Source organism: Chaetodon auriga, chromosome 13 (assembly GCF_051107435.1).
Source record: "Chaetodon auriga isolate fChaAug3 chromosome 13, fChaAug3.hap1, whole genome shotgun sequence".
Taxonomy (NCBI): domain Eukaryota; kingdom Metazoa; phylum Chordata; class Actinopteri; order Chaetodontiformes; family Chaetodontidae; genus Chaetodon; species Chaetodon auriga.
The window spans coordinates 23,806,128-23,819,070 of record NC_135086.1 but is presented as its reverse complement, the minus strand read 5'-3'; the positions used below and the strand labels follow the sequence as shown (position 1 = coordinate 23,819,070).

The window sequence follows — 12,943 nt, the reverse complement described above, 5'->3', positions numbered from 1 at the left end:
AATGATTGCTGTTAGGGAAGGTTACATTATTGTGGAATTTGCCGTTTATAGCCATCAGATGTGTTACTGTGAGAGCGTTGTGATGTGGGGAGAACTGGTGTGAGGGGAAGAAAGACCTTTATGGCAAATACACACTAATACACAACTTTTTTTTTTTTTGTAGCTCTGGAGAGGGTCCACAGTCTCAAACACACACACACACACACACACACACACACACACACACACACACACACACACACACACACACACAGGAAAATAACCGGGATGAGGGGGCGAGACGAAGGCGACTGGCAAACATGTTTGGCTCTCTCGTAAACATCTCATTTGATAATACGGGCTGAAGAGTTAACAATGAGCATTTATAGCCTCGCCCTTCCAACGAGAGGATGCGCACGCATGCTTAAACACACTCATCTGTACTCACACACACACACACAGACAGACACTAAGCCACACAAACCACAGCCAGCATGCTACACAGACTCTCTGCTTTAACACTTCCAGGGACCACACACTGACTCAGAATATAGCCACACACAGCAGGAATAAATAAGAGTATGAGGGGAAACACACATGCATGTATCCAGCACAGGGGGTGGACCAAATAACACTGCTTTAGCATGCTGTAGTCCAGGACAAGGGCGCAGCTTCTGTGATGCCTGTAACGCCAAGGAATTCAAACTGCATTACATCATAAGGTGTTCCTGTTATATTGTCCACCACTGGACAGGCATGAACACACACACAGAGCAGCCTGTCAGACATTTAGAGGGCCAATCTGCTCAGGGCCATACGCATACACGCCAAAGCAATCCACCACAGCTTACACCAGCCTCACCAGAAAGGGGGGGGGGGGGGGGGGCAGGGGGGCAGTGTATGAGAAAACTCTGGCCTCAGCTCCACGTGCCAGAGTTTTTCTGACTTACATTAGACTTTGAAAGACATGAACTTATCATCAACAATCATTACGAGCTGATGATGAAAAAGGCTGAGTAAGAGACACTCCGGTGATGTGTGAGTTTGCAGAGCAGCAGTGACAGAGCCCGACAGAGGAGCATCATTAGTGGAGCTCTTCATGCCCACAGAGCTTCTCCACTATCTAATCTGCCGTTTAATAGTGCAGACACACCCATATTACGTGTGAACAGATAGCTGGGTTCACACAGACAGCCAGTCAGACTGGAGAGGCAGAGTTACTGAAATATTGAAATGGAAGCTTTCAACTTAGATTCTTCATTTTTTCGTCAAAAATGGCTGTGAGTGGTTAAACGATGCTGCTCATAATTATTAGACTATAAAGCACCTTTAAGAGGTTACAGTAAATGAGAAATAAACCAGTAATGAAATAAAATTATATATCAGCCACGACAGCGCAAAGCTAAAAAATGTCATTATATACATGAAAATGCAGACTGTAAATAATTTGCGCATCATATCAGTGTCTCAAACCCTCTCTGCACCACACTTCATGGCAGAATGAAAAAATAAAAGCCTCTACGACTTGCAAAGCCTCAACAGTTATCCGAAAGCCAAAGGAAATAGAAGTTTACCACTCTTTTTGATGGGCGATCTCTTTACACATTAACTCCCCGACAGAGTCTGCGCGGCCCGTGAGAGCAAACTTTACAAAGACAGCAGGCCAAACCTGGAGCGACTGCACGAAGCAGGCATCACACCAGCTCAGAGCAGCTCAAAGCACTGCGCTTGTCCTCCAGGCTGGCACAAAAATCAGGGATTTTTAATTGTGTGTGTGTGTGTGTGTGTGTGTGTGTGTGTGTGGGTGTGTGTGTGTGCGTGTGTGTGTGTGTGTTATTTTTCTGATCCGCGCATATGCGAAAAAATAGTTTGGGCCGCCGCGTGCAGTGTTGTCTGATAACGCGTCACGGTGCTGATGTTATTTTTTGATGAATTATTTGGCCTCTTATATTCATACTATTCGCCGGCAGTTATAGGCGAAAACGTTGCCGCCCTGCTCTAAATATTCATCTGAGGCCGCATTATCCATATTCTCCATTCACACTTTACCTGCTCAGGTGACATTTGTGTGAACAGAAGCTGCGTGGGACACGTGAAACGGGCAGCAAACACAGTGTGGATTCCTCGGGGTTGGACAGAACTGAGTCTGCTGTAAAGGTCAGAGAGGACGACAGCTCCAGTCTGAAAGTAGCTGCTGTCAAAGTAACGACTGGCTCATGCAGAGAGAGCAATAAATGAATGAAACCCATTTAAAAATGAGAAGCGGAAAAAAAACGCGCTAACGCTTCTGCCACCTTGTTCGTGAAACCTGTCGTCTGACGTGTGTGTGTGTGTGTGTGTGTGTGTGTGTTTGTGTGTGTGTGTGTGTGTTTGTGTGTGTGTGTGTGTGTGTGTGTGTGTGTGTGTGAGACTGTTCCTCAAAATTCAAAATCCCCAGTTAATTCTGAAATGCACACGAGGATGTAGCTTTGATTTCGTCTGTGTTTAGTGCAGAACAAACTATTGCTCTTGACTTGACGGTCTGCAGAAGGACTGTTTCTCATTTGCAGCCAAACGCATTTGGCTTTAGTTTCCTCTGATTACACAGAGCAGACTGGAGGCCTTTTTGTCCCAAACTTCTTCACAGTCTTCAATCAAACCTGAGCTTCGTGATCTCTTCATATTTCTGAACGCTGCTGGAACATTTTCACCTGTTGTGAAGATATCTTTGCTCTGACGCTGCTGTTTGCTGTCCCATGTGTTGCAGAGGTTAAAGGGCCTTGTAGCTGCCGAAAACACTTGGCCCGTGTTCTGCACCTCTCTGTCCCCTCGCTATGTTTTATTCATCATTTGTTTCGTTGACTGGTGAATCTGCAGTTTGAAGCGGCGTAGAAGTGGCGAGGTGATGCTGTTGTTTCAACTCGGCGTGTTAAACAGTAACGTCGGGAACATCTCTCATAGTAATTGGTCATTAATTATTTTTCCAAAGTTAAAAAGTCACAAAGTGTCTAGAAGTACTGCAGTAATGTGACGCATTTTAAGACGCTTTCTTGTTAGTCCTGAAGAGATTTATTTTGACCTTATCCGTCGTTTCATCTGCACACACAGACACACGCAACCACCACGACGATCACACCAGCACACACACACTTTCAATGAGGTTTAGATGTCAATTATTCTGAGTATGTGCCATAAATCAAAACACGACCATAACTTTAAATATTGCTCTCACAATAGACTGGCTGAGTTCTTCAGTGACTTAGGCCTCATATGTGATTTGCTGTTGTTGACTTATCTACATTTTGCTGCATATTTAAAACACTTCAATTACGATTAATATTTCGTTTAAAAAAAAATAGTAACGGTAAAGGAAATAAGCCTACATTTTACTTCAAGACACACCAAAGCGCCAAAAAGGTCGAATGTATTATTTATGTGTAAATTCAGTTTGTTAAATAAAAAGAAGAAAAAAAAAAAGGGAGAAGGAGAAGAAAGACGGAAAAAATGTCAATGTATTACTATGGAAGAATGAATTTGGAATATCTTTAAAATAATAATTATCATCATAGGCCTAATATTAATATGGCTGGATGTCAGGTATTATTATTAAACTAATATTATAGTAATAAAGCACTAATAACAACAACAATATTATAATAATAGCAGTAATAATAATCACCATCATCATGAAAATAATAACAACAATCTGTAATTTGGTCTTTCAACTAAACGGAGAGTGACGTTGATCCAAAGTAGAAGTTTGTTACTGCTTCGATCACTGTCACTAATGCTTGATTGACAATTGACAATTTAGGCTATTATTTGTATGCTTAAATCATTTTTCATTTATATCCAGGCCATTATAATTTACAGCCACTTTCAATCATTTCTGGCTATGAGATGAGCATGCCGTCTCTGTGTGTGTGCGTTTGTGTGTGAGAGAGACAGAGAGCGAGGGAGAGAGAAAGAGAGGGAGAGTGAGTGAGTGTGTGTGTGCGTCTGTGTGTGCGTGCGTCTGAGCGCGTGTAACTACTTACTGTTTACGGCGTGTCTGAAGCGCTGCTGGCCGCTGAGGAGGCTCTGTCCATTGATCAGGAGTATTGAATCCAGGGCTGAGCTTTGGTTCGGCTCCTGGAAACACGGAGGATCACGCTGGGACTGTGTTGAATCTGGACTCGTCGCAGCCGCACCGGACAGCCACAAAGAAAAAAGTTAGTTACTGGTGGCGGCGTGTGGAGCGACGACAGCGCGCAAAGCGGCGGCGGAGTGAGTGGAGAGGAGGACGGACGCAGGAGGTGGACGGAGGATGCTGGTCTGTGAGGAAGTTGTGGCGGAGAGAGAGAGAGAGAGAGAGAGAGAGAGAGAGAGAGAGAGAGAGAGAGACTTTGTGAACACCAGTGGTGCTCCGTCCTGGAGCCGTGGAGGGTCTGCGGGACCGGAGCGCACACACAAACCCGACCGACTATGACAAATGTAGTCTGTACTTTGTTTCGTCTTCCCTTTACGCGTTTGCTGGGCTCTCAGCTCAAAACGCGTCTCAGTGGTGTGTGAGGCTGCCCTCCTCTGAACTCATGGCTTCATCCCGGAGGAGAGAAAAAAGCGCAGAAAGAACGCGACACAGACGGGAAAACGCTCGTGTGTGGAAGCCAGACAACCCGGAAGACAACACAAAACACGAACCCGACCGAAAAGCAAACAGCGGTGTCTAAGTGACGGTAATAGCGGGATTTGTAGGTGCGAAGGATCGGGTTCTAATCAAAGTGTGTCACTTTCAATCGTTCCTGTGCCAACGGGCGCACTGACTGACAGAGGGAGGAGAGAAGGGAGGAGAGACAAAGAGAGGCAAGGGAGGGAGCAGAGGGGGCGTCAGAAACTATTATGACCCATGAAAGCGTTTTGTGGGCCGGATCTCGCTTATAGGACACATAAATTGATATAAAAGTGTCCATCTAAAACTTTTTTTTTTTTTTTTTTTTCCCAGAAATAGCCCGATGGCGACTGGCCACTCTGCGCTCCTGTGTCAGGAGGGGTGTGCGATCCACGGCTACAGACTAACTTCTTTCAGATTTTTAAATAATGTCTGCTTTGGCTTCATGTTGTATCCATTCAACAGAAACAATCGCGTAATAATTTTCTAAACCATTTGTCAGTGAAATCTTCCTCTCGGTGCCATCATATGTCGCCTGCTATCAGAGAGACCTTGACATTAGAAAGAGAAACGATAGAGCACTCCGTTGTTACTTTTCAGAATATTTCTGCTTCACGCAGCAATAACTTATCGTGCTCATATCAGCTCCTCTCTAATAGGCTACTTTCACACGCCGGTATCATCCCACAGATAATCCGCCCGAGCTGAAGTTCATGCACTGCTACATGCAGCGTTAATAAGTAGCCTAATAATAAGTCAAAGATGAGCGCTCCCTCCCCCTGTGGTTATTGCATGCCCTGCAGCAGTGTGCAGCGCTGTGGGCTCCCTGTCAATGATAAACCTGTACAAGCGCCGACTCCCTGCGGGGGACGGCGGTCACGTCGCCCCTGTATATGAGACATGGAAGTATTTGTCAGCGACCACCATCAACAAGTGCGTTCAAGACACGGGGGAGTCCGAATGCTCTCCCCTCAGTATTCATTGTTAAACAGACTCCAGAGCACACTGGATGCTCACTGAACTCCTCCTGCTTCAAGTTGGTTTAAATGTCAGCCAGAAACAGCTGTGCACGCCGTCCGGCCGCGAGCCCAGGACATCACTGTGTTGGTCAGAACGCCCACACGCCCGCGGGTGGCAGCGCGCATTGTCTGCGACGCACGCTCCCCTCTGTGTCCCGTGCGTGCGTGCGTGCGTGCGTGTGTGTGTGTGTGTGTTATAGAGACCATCCGACATGTAGTTGCAGGTTAAAGACTTAATGCTAAAAATACAGAGAAACACTCAGCTTCGTCGTTCTCATATATATATATATATATATATATATATATATATAGAGAGAGAGAGAGAGAGAGAGAGAGAGAGAGAGAGAGAGAGCGCACATTAACAGCATAACATTTGTTGGTAAGTGATTCTTGTTTATTTAAATTACTTAATAAGAAATGAAACTCCAACAAAACAAGGTTAAAAACGACTATGATTGACATGTGACTATTGCATTAACAGTGGTAAATATGTTGTGTTGTTTAAATTATTTTGAAAAAGAACGTTAGTGCTACTCCATTCCTGATTGGATTTCCTCCGTTTCTCAGTTGAGTTACCAGGGCTTAGATTTGTATTTACCACTGTATTTATGGCCTACGGTTAACTACAGTAAGGGAGTCTTTCATACACATTTTAACAAGAGCATGCGCAACCGAATTGAGCAACACAAATGAAGCCACAAGTTTGCAACATCTGCAACACTGTGACTGTGCGTAAAATGCGCCCGTGCCTGCTGGCTGCGGTGCAGAACGTTGTGTTAATGTGAGAGGAGCCGCGGCGGGCATCAGTCAGAAGATTTGGGGTGGATTACTGCTCGCTCCTGGCCTCTGGGTGTCCAAATCGTGAATGGGGGGCTTGCGGGGTCCACTATATGAGCGCACGAGAGCCGTTCCACGTGCGCGCGTTGCCAGTCTTGCGCGCAGCTTTCCAGGAAAGGTACTCGAACTGCGATTGAAAGCTGCACAGGCCTGCTTTTAGGTGTTTTGTGCTCTTGCTCAATAGCAGGTACAATTTTCCATAATATGTCAAAATTAAACCGAATGAAAATGACAGAAAATCACCATGGAACTAACCTTTACTGATACTGCACGCACTGACTACACTGAACAGACTGTCAAAAAGCGGTTTAGTCTTAATGAGAACCTGACCTGCTTTGGAGAGAATCGCTCAATCAATGCTTGTCAGGATTCAAGAAGTCTGACTCCTCACCACCTTCCATGTCCAGTCACGTTTAAGGCAGTAGTGTGGAGCACTGCATCAGGAGCGTGATCATCATCAACTCTACCAAAACCGTAAAAACAGTCACTATAAAACACCACATCTTTCACTCACCTTTTTAATGAAGCCTGCTCATCAGCGTGAGGACACCTGGCAGCTCTGCCGCTTCCACACATGCGAAGTCAGAATTAACTGGAGACTGTGGCTGAGAGCCAGTCCGCTTCTCGCTGCTCATTCGTCAATATTATTAAATATGATAATGACGCTGATGATGATGTCGATGCGTGCTGGTGAGCCCGCTGGCAACAGCGTGAGAGAGCTGTGTGCTGCAGAATAATACATGCAGGCCTACCACCTATGACAAACTGTGTGTGTGTGTGTGTGTGTGTGTGTGTGTGTGTGTGTGTGTGTGTGTGTGTGTGTGCGTGCGTGCGTGCGCGCGCGCCCCTGACAGTAATACACAGATAACAAAAAAGCTTATTCAACAATTTCTAAAAACTGAAACAGAAATGAACAGATTGGGCTTTTAGATTGTCTTGAGGCTGTTGGTGACACCTACGAGCCTGCTGAGTTCTTGCAGTTATTTTAATTTCGTCGTTAAGGGCTCATTAGTGGTTGAAATAAGGGCATTTAAATCCATTTAAAGCTTTATTTCTCACCATACCGGCTCTTAAACCCAAAGCGCCCGTGGTCTTCAGATAAGGCGATATTAAGCTCCAAACTTTTCCCTTCGGTGGATAAGAAGAACGCTCTATCGACAATTAAGTGGTCTGTAGTATTTGTAATTAATTTTGATTTGTAAGAGCCAATTATGCTTACATGGATTTTGTCTGTTTGAAAGTCACTCCTGGTGGATTCCCATAAATATTTCGTTTTGTTGTTCCTTCTTAAGCTCCTTTAAATGTGTGAAGACGTGAGGACTGTCATGCATGGGCTTCATTTCTGTTAAATCCAGTGCAGTCAACGAACACTTCTTTTGGATTAAATATTCAATCACTGTAATTACAATAACTGACTGTAGATGTCAAGTTTAAACTTTACATACACAAATTTCAACAATAAAATATCATGAAAAATGAAAATAAATTACAGACTCAATGTCGTCTTTCTCTCCCTACATTTAAATATTTAAATGATGTATCTCAGATCAGGAGAAAAGACGTAATGGAGCCCTATTATGTCAAGTTAAATTCAGAGTTTTGTCTTTATCCTGGAGAGAAGACAATGGACGGCAGCGAGGCGGGGACCGAGCGTGTTGTGAAAATCACTGCACTGTATTTATTCAAAGAAATGTTCTGTTAACTAACTGCATCATGTGCATTTCATCTCATCATGCAAAGACCTCCGCTTGCAGCAAGCCTTGTGAATTATTGAAGCCCGGCAGGGAATTGTTTGCCTGCAGAGTTTCTCCGCTGCATCACGTAGCAGCCCCTTCCCTCTATCTATTTTCCATTTCTTGGGGAACTTGGAATCTAGGAACGAGCCCAAACAAGCGTAAAAAGCTCCACAATGCCATGAATGAAATATTGATCCCTGAAATAACCCCGACGGAAAACAAATTCAGAGGACTGGTGTGAATAATTGATTCTGCATCCCCAAAGCGTGTGTAAAACATGATAGTGATTGGAGAGTAATGTGGGGCAGTTACAGTTATTGAGAACACATTCATCTTTGTGTGTGTGCGTGTGTGCGTGCGTGTGTGTGTGTGTGTGTGTGTGTGTGTGTGTGTGTGTGTGTGTGTGTGTGTGTGTGTGTGTGTGGGAAGTATGACCTGGGGGAGGCTCGGTCCTATGGCCGATCGCCTCCTCTGAGTACCACCTCCCTACTGTCCCACACACCCTCCTCCAAAACACACACACACATAAAAAAAAAAAAAGAAAAGAAAAGAGAAGAAATAGAGAGAAAATAATAAGAGGCGCTTATATATTTCACATCCAAGGAGCAGATCGATTTATAGAAAGTGATGGTGTGATTTTAAGCAGAGCCGGCCTCCGGCACAAAACTCATTTAAAATTCAACAAGTCAGCAGAATAATTTAGAGAAGAATGCATCTGGCTTGGATCAAGCAAAATGAAAGTTTAATAAATAAGCATAGTTACTTTTAGCCTTGTATTTACATTATGAACGCACAGGCGGAAGGACGCATGATACACACTCACATAAACTGAATGAACTCACTTTTTAAATTCAAGAATAGACTAAATGTACCTTCATCCTGATGACATAATCCCAGTCTGTCAGTGTGTTCAGAAACAAACACGCTTCTCTGAACTGTTTTGCTTTATTCGCGGTTGATCATCTTTTGATGATCACAGACCAGAGAACTTTTTTTTTTTTTTTTTTTTTACTCAGGTTTGTATTTACTACTTCACCTCACGTCATGTGCCTGTTCTGGCCATCGGGAAGCGGCTTTGCTCCGTCGGATTTTTCAAACGTGTTGCCACCTGGTAAATGCGGCACGGAGAGAACCAGAAGCGTCATTTGTGCAAACAGCGCGGCTGTGTGGTGAAGAGTAACAGATAGAGACAGAAAAGAAAGCAGGAAAGACAGAACCTGGGCACCAAAGTCTGCATTAAGAGTCCAAAGCAAGTGCCAGACGAAATGACATTTTTCTATCTCAGAATGACTCGAATTGCTTTAATTGATCAGAATGAGACATATTCTCCAGCTCCTCTGCTGGCATCGCATCCTGAACGATGACTGCATGTAAAGTATCTGATCAAAACGCTTATCTCATCAGTCCCATGGAAGACTCTCATAGTTTATAGACCTGCTGAAAACTTTCATGTCTTTAACACAGTTTAATCACTTTGTTATTTGTAAGAGGAACAGACACGTGACAGGAGAGTAGGGCTCTATTGGTGGTGTTAAAGGCTGTTGTCGAATTCTTTTCAGGAGAAGTGATGAGTGTTCTGATAGGAGCACTGCTGATCGTGCCTGTCAGCGCTCCTCTGCTGTATTAATAACTGAGCTCCAAGATGATGATAGATCTGACATTTCACCATTAATCCAGCTGTTTCTCAGTGTTTAAGATGCTTTAAAAAAAGCTGTGACTAAATCACTTGGTCTAATTGAATCCTCTTCGGTGTTTTCTGATAGGGCAGCCATTTCACCCCATGCAGTGTTATTTATTCATGTGAGCGCTGATCGCAGCCTTTATGAGCAGCCCTCTGTGGGACTGATGGTGGGAGAAATCCCCTGAGATGACGAGTGAGCCAAGTGGTGCACAAAAAAAAAAAAAAAAAAAAAAGGCCTCCAAGAGTAACACATGAAGTATATGAAGTAAAGTTAATCATGGAGCTGCAGAGAGGACAGAAAGGACACCGAAGCCTCAGGATGGACCTTCCAATGGAAAGTTAATTACAAGCCGATCAAAGAAATAACAAATCATCATGTTAATGCAGTATTATTGAATTAATATCAATAACATCATTAAACACAATCAAATCCGACGGGATTAGGTTTTGACCACTACTACCAATAATGATAATAATACTTCTAATGATAACAGCAATGTTTCGAAATTAAACAGCAGAGTAAAAATAATGTTATCATTATTATCATAATTATTGTAATTATTACTATAATTATTACTATTATTGTTATTATTATGATTGTTGTTGTTGAACTGTGGGTGAATGAGGCAAACGGTTTTTAATGTGTGCGTTTTCCAGTTTTCCGCTGAATGAAGCGCTGATGGTTAGAATCATCTCTAATTGGAAACGAAAGTAACGAACGCGTAACGAACAACAGACGCGTGACACACTACAGACTATTGAAGCAAAACCTGAGCAAAAATAAAGAGGCTTGAAATATTTCTGCTTTTTGTTGTCGTTTGCTTGATTAGAGGGAAATTAAGATGTAAAGTTAAAGGTTATGAACTCCCTTATTTCAGGGCTTGATTTATTTATTTATGTATTTATTTCTGAATTTAGGCCCATTTGAGTTTTTTTTTTTTTTTTCACAGAAAATATCTGATTCGCTCGCGGATTATTCTGCTTTGTGCTCTAATATCTCGGCTGGATTAAAGAGCTGATGGGTCAAATGGCTCCAAAGTCGCTTAGAGGATGTATCTCGTTTCCGTCAAGGATTCATTTGTCTTTTCCAGTTCTTTCTGCCCTTTTCTAAATTGCTTCCATACAGAGGTCACAACTCACGAGACCATTACTGCTCCTCGTACAATTTTTCACTTTTTCACTTTTTACCCTGAGAAGTTTAGGAGGCTGAATACTACTGCCAGATGAAACTAATCTTTAATTTAGCACTTTTTTAACCTCTAAAATGCGATTTAACGAAATAATAATAATACTAATAATAACAATAATCATATTTTTGAATAATAGGAGTATGAATATCATTATTATTTTGTGAGCAAGTATTAACAGGCTATAATTTTCATTCTTCAAAGTAGATAAAAGAAGAAATAAGAAAATCAACATTCTGATATCATACTAATTAAAATATGTAAATTCAAGGTTTTGTAGAATTTGTCAAGCAAAAAAAGTTTTGTGTATGCCAGTGTTAACCGGAAAATTTCAAAATATTTCCCTTTTCTGGTACCGCTTACTAACAGATTAATCAAAAGTCTAAAGAGTTGTCAGGAATGGCTTTTTATGGTTTGTAAAGAATTCGCTAGCCAATATTTTTACTGCTTTTGGGTTGAAAGGTTGTAAATAATCCTCAACTGATTGACAGTCTCACCAAAATTCATTTATTAACAATTTATGAAGCCTTTATTGATGGATTCTGAACATTTGCAGCCATTGCAGACATGCTGCTCACAGCCTGGAAACCCTAAATGTGTGCTTAGTGATCAATTAAGCACATTAGAACATTATTAATTTGAGAGTCATGTATTTTCCTTTTAGATGCATAAAAGTGAAGAAGGTCAGGTCAAAAGGACTGAATAGACTCAGCAGTAACAGGCTGACCTTAAAAGCCTAAAACAAACTGCAGAAGCTGCATTTTCTGGGCAAACTGCATCTATCAGAGACGGCAGCTATAATGTCCTTATGCCGATCTCAGCTGCTCAATGTCTGGGCCCTTTGAGCTCTGATATGCAACACAGAGGATTGTTTTCCTTTTGGTAAAAGCCATGGCCCTCGCTGGCAGCCCCCGCAGCCTCTTTTCCTCCCAATAAGTTCTTACCTGAAATCAAATCTGCCTGCTTAACGAGGAGGGGGCGAGTTGGAGAGAGAAAGGCAGTTGTGAGCGTCAGCACTCTGCACTATGTCATTGAGCACAAGTATTTGACAGTTGGAATTATCTGTAAATACTTCATTAAACTGTGTATGAGTTCCCCTCTTGTGCCTCATGGTCCACTTCGTTTAAGATTTACAAATGATAACATAAACACTTTGAAAAAAAAAAATTCAATTCTCATTTGAAAAGAATTGTGGGGGGAGAGGTTGGGAGAATTTGATTGGGGCCCACGAGCAACAAAACAGCGGAGGTCTCTGTAATGAGGTTTGGAAAGTGTGTTCAGTGTTTTGGGGCCAGGGTTTACTTGACCTGCCAGAGAGATTGTCTTCCAAATGGACAATGTGCCAGAAGTTGAGCTGAGCTGTCCAGGCATTCACTACCAACTACCTATGTTGTACTAAATCTGTTCAGAAATGAGGAAATCTGAGTTCTCAAAGTGCCCCAGACAAATGGGGTCAACTCATCAAAAAGGTGAGCTTAATTCATCTTGCAACTTGGCCCTTAATATTCAGCCTCAGTGCAGTAAAATGAAATTCTTGCTCTGCCTGTTTATAGCATGAACGTTTTCCTCGTTCCTCTCCTAAAAATACAGCATCTAAATGAAGTCCTTCAGCAGGCTAGCAGACAGGACAGTCTTTAGACCAGTACACACTGGTTTCGCGCCAGTAAAATAAAATGCTCTCTGGCTCTAAGATCACTTAGACTACACTCAAACTGACACACACACCATAAAGTCACTCCAAATTCAACTCCGTTCCACTTCTGGTGGCCACATTGCTCTGAGGCTGACACATTCACCTTGGCGAACGCATACACTCCTCATGACAAGCTGTCTGGACTAATAACCAGGCGGCCAGCCTCTTCTACCTGAGAGCCTCA

At 42.8% G+C, this 12,943-nt stretch overlaps 1 protein-coding gene across 2 annotated transcripts in view; it reads right to left on the bottom strand.

The window, feature by feature from the left end:
• Positions 1-4,146, bottom strand: part of satb2 (SATB homeobox 2) — a 48,348-nt gene extending 44,202 nt beyond the window's left edge. For both annotated transcript variants that reach the window (XM_076746098.1, XM_076746099.1), the window contains exon 1: positions 3,996-4,146. The gene's annotated coding sequence lies outside the window, so the exon portion shown is untranslated. The remainder of the gene's footprint in view (positions 1-3,995) is intronic.
• Between the last annotated feature and the right edge of the window lie 8,797 nt (positions 4,147-12,943).